The sequence below is a fragment of the Ruditapes philippinarum genome, unplaced genomic scaffold (genome assembly GCF_026571515.1).
Source record: "Ruditapes philippinarum isolate M1 unplaced genomic scaffold, ASM2657151v2 ctg5364_1_1_1_1, whole genome shotgun sequence".
Taxonomy (NCBI): domain Eukaryota; kingdom Metazoa; phylum Mollusca; class Bivalvia; order Venerida; family Veneridae; genus Ruditapes; species Ruditapes philippinarum.
Window position 1 is genome coordinate 43381 of NW_026852511.1, and position 4954 is coordinate 48334.

Here is a 4954-nt window from a genome sequence, read left to right on the forward strand (position 1 = left end):
GACAATTTTCCACCAATAATGCCACCTAAATGCCACCAAAACGCCACCCAAATCATGAAAATGGTGAAAAATTTGAGCAGGACTGATGGTATATAATTTTCCAGTTAATTCCACCTTTTTTACACTTAATGCCACCAATGAGTGGAAAGTTGGTGGAGTATTTAGACAAACTTTCACCATTATGCCACCTTAGGGTGGCAAACTCATTTTCCACTACATGCCACTTGTTTCCACTAATTGCCACCATCATGGTGGAAAAGATGGTGGAGTATTTAGACAAATTTCCACCATTATGCCACCATGAGTGGCAAACTCATTTTCCACCAAATGCCACTTATTTCCACCTTTTGCCACCATTAGGGTGGAAAGTTGGTGGAGTATTTAGACACTTTTCCACCATTTTTCCACCACAAAGTGGCAAATTCAGTTTCCACTAAATGCCACCTATTTTCACCCTTTCAGAAATTTTCCACCTTTTGGGTGGCAATAGCTGGAAACTGCTTAAAAGTCACCCTCTACCCTAAAAGAGAAACAAACAAATTTTAAAAAATAATCCTTTTTAATGTCTCCATATGAAATAATTGTCTCAAAAAATAGCAACACATTAGTCATTTATTATCTTCAGTTTATCTTTCTATTCCTGGACGGTTTGAGGAGGTGCAGAATCACCCTATGGATTTCAGTCCTTTGGGTTGTCAGCCACTTTTCCAGCGCACAATCTAAAACAAAAAAATATTATGGAATAATTGTTACAATAATGGAAAACATTTAGCTGACATTAATTTTTTACATGACTATTGGATATTTCTATATTCAAGTTGAGTGCATAGATATGATTAAAACCTTAACAAAACAGCATTGCAGACGTGGAAGAATCAAACTTTTCTTATTTATTAATACTTCAAGGCAGAAAATATACGCAGAATCAAAAATGATATTTTCATTCAGTTCAATAGTTACCTTTCAAGAACTTAAGTTTTGCCTTGTCTGCACAAGCAGGTCTGGCGTCAGACTCTCTGTTCCATTTTCTCATACCAAACAATGAGCCGCCTTTAATCTCCTCTATATTGAATAGCATTCTGAAGAGCCTTGTTGTACCTTTCTCATGTGAGGCATAGTGCCTCAGTTCTGCCATCACTTGGTCCTAAAATATAATTATCAATATCCCAATAAGTAAAGACAGAAAATGAAACATGGTATATGTATACAACTCCAAAATTTTAAAATAAGAAAGAAATTAAGAAATACAACACGTCAACATCAGTGCAGGTTAAGTAATTTAATAATCTTTCTTCCAGTTTCAAGTTCTTAACGAACCTTCATCAGGATAAATATTTGACAAAATTTTCAAACTTAGGTGTACAAAAACTCTAAAATTTGTAAAACTAAATGTAAATGCAAATTAAAGTGTCATAAAGAGTTTGAATAAAAGTAGGTTTGTAAATAGTGCATAATAGCTATATTTATTAAGAACTGAAAGGTGTCTTATTGGGTACTGTGACACTTCTTTCCTATCAATTCTAAAATAACTTTGAATTAACAAGATACCTTTGTAAAGCCACTGAAGAACAAGTGTGTTGCTCCTCATTGCTTTGTGTCTGCAAAAGAATAATTCTTATTTAATGCTGTTTCTGTTATGAACTGTCATTCTCCTAACAGCTTGTTACTTAAGACTGTTTAGTTATGGTTATATAATCTACTGCACAAAGAAAGCTGAATTACAACAATGAAGGAATGAAGCTTACTATTAGAACAGTTAATGTTGATCTGCTTCACATGTGACACACAAGGAAATATGTTTATAGCATGAAAGTTGTAGTAATAAGTACCTGGTTATCTATAGTTTGATTGATGTAATATTGTACATATTAATGATATTGTACTTACTGATTAATTTCTATAATTATTTTCTAAAACTTAAAATTTCTAACATACTGTATTTATGAAATGATGAAGCTCTTCCTACATTCTTTACATTCCTACATTCTTTATATGTAAATTCAGCTTTCTATTTTTAGTCAAGTTACAAACATAACAAATTTAAAACATAATTTTATACAATACCACTTCATATTTTTACTGTTAAAAAAACTTAATAGTTTCTGCAAAAATAATAATAAATATGTAAAAGTTGCTTACCTGAAACTTTTGACTTGGAATGATTCTGCTGTTTATCTTCTTGTCTAATGTTATAATCTACACAATTCACACTTCAGTTAAAACTTCTCATTCTAATAAGACTTTTAAATGTATTCTTTGAGAAATCAAAAATATGCACCCTTACATTTTAAACAAATAATATCTCCAGAATTGCTACAAATACCAATCATTTTCCTTTGTGTTTGCAAGCTTTAACTGACCTCAATTCCTTTGAATTCAAACTTTACAACCGTACAACTGGAAAGTTCCATTATAATTTTAAACTGTGAGGGATTATTCAAAAACCATAGCACCTATCATTTATTTTTTACATTCATTTGAATGTTAATAAACTATGTCTTAAATACCTAAATTAGATTTGAGTAGAAATAAGTTTTTGAAAGATAATTTAGCATGCTATTTTAACACAGATTCTACATATAACATGTATTAATGTTGCCTCTCCAAAATAATCAAATGGAACAGTCTGGTCAGCTTGAGTAAACTATTAACCCCATGCAGAGATTACAAGATAACAGGGCAGTAGTTTTATCAGATCTGTGCTTGTATGCCTTTGTTGTTTAAATCTTAGAGGATGCAGTATTTACTAGCTAGTATTTACTTATCCTGATTATAAGAAAATTATCAGGAATTATTAGCTATTTACTTTTCACACAATTATTTTTACAATAGATTTAAAGCTCTGAAAGGCATACTATATTGTGTATGTATAATAAGCAAGCACAGTGCTTCATTATCTTGAAGGCTGATCTATTTTTATGTATATTTATTAAATAGCATTTAAATATTATTTTTAACAAGTTTGATTCATGTTTTTTTTCTTCTTTAAAATACATAACTCTCTCCTGCAAAGTTATGGAGTTATTGCCCTTTGTAAGTTTTAATCTGCAAAGCATAGTACAAAAAATGTTTGATACAATAATTTTAAACTCCACATATAACTAAATCTCATTGATGAGAAGTACAAGGCCTAGGAACCATAACTCTTTATTGCATGATTTGGGGGTTAATTGCCATTTTGTACTTCTCCATGCTTAATTTTTGTTCTGATCATTAAGCTCAAAAAGTATTGGCGATATTAATTTGAAACTTCACAGATATAGATCTTTGTGAGTAATGTGCTGTGTTTAAGAACCATAACTCTTGCATACTTTTGGAGTTATTGCCCTTTGCATTTTTCACTTTAATTATTGTAAGCATTACATGAAAAGTGTAAAATTACTCACAGATATCAGTTTAAAATAATATTAAAGGAGAACCAATCTTAATTAGAAGAAAAGACCAAAGTCAAACTTTATTCAAGATTGACATTAAATATCATAGCAGATTTTAACAACAAACTTTATGCAGAAAAAATGCATTTTCTGGTCATTGAAGAACATTTCAAACTATTTAATTACAGATTGCAACTAAAAAAGCTAAGTACACTTTTACAGCCGTAATTTTATTTTACAAGCATAGAATGGAACATAGGCACTTTTGACTTTAAGTCAAACTTTACATCCCTAAAGAAAAGTACTGAAAAAAAGAAAGAAAAAATGGAAAATAAAGTAACCCCATACTTTTCTAATTTTTCTTGCTCTTAATTAATTATGTGTGTTTTACGCCTGGAAAAGTGATTTTATGACAAATTTCAGTGTCTTTTCCTGCTACTTTACAGCTGGAATTATCATACATGTACCATCATGGGCAGTGACTTTGTATCAGAATTGTGTTCATGGCATTCTAGTATTCAGCATATAAAAGATTTTTTAAAAATACGAGTTTCTGATAAATTTTCAAACTGTTCAACTTTAATTTATTCTATTTTTGATAAAAAAAAGTTCACTTGATGCTTTGATAAAGCCTAGAAACAGATTTATTTCAGTTTGGAGCTTTAACTTAAATAAATCTTTTAAACCCTGCAATGCACAATAAATTCTCAGTTTTCCCTTTCCCCTTTTGACTAAAAAAAATTATTCACGAAAATTTTCTAAGTTTTTTTTCCACTAATTTGCCACCCAGAAAATAGTTAGAGTTTCACTTTTCCACTAAAAGCACTCATTTTCCACCTTCAAAATAAACTAAGTTTCATTTTTTCACCAATTTCCACCTTTTTGCCACCATGAAAAAAAGTCTATGTTCAAATTTTTTCCACTCAATGCCACCTAAATGCCACCAAAGGATAGTGGAGTTTTGGTGGTAATTTTGCCACTACAGTGGAAAAAGAGTGGAATTTTGTCATTTCCCAGTTAATTTCACCCTTTTTACACTTAATGCCACCCTTTTCAGTGGAAATAGCTGGCAAGTAGTGGCAAATCTAGGGACGGGGAGTGAAATATGAACTTTTGGTGTTCACAAGGTGAAATATATTTCGATCTTACACCAAACTAAACAAATTTTCTTTTTATTATATGCAAAGAAACGTTTTAAAAAGACATAAAACCTAATACTGAATGAAAAGCACGCCAAATAATAATACAACGTGACGTCATTTACGACGTCACGTCATTAAGTTGGTACCCAGTACTGTGCACGCTGGCATTTCACTGAAACAACGTAATGGGCTTAAACTCAAAACAGTGAAATTATCAAAGTGGTAATTTCACTGTTTCAAACAGTGAAATTACCAGTTTTAAATCACTGATATATTTCTATAAACCACCGAAAAGCATGTAATAAAATACGTATAATTGTACAAATACTAAATGTTACTCTATATAATTAAAGATTAATATGATTTTAAATAAAGCAACATTTCAAAATTTAGGTCATATTTTAGGTTGAAGGAAATGTTCTACTTATACAAATGATT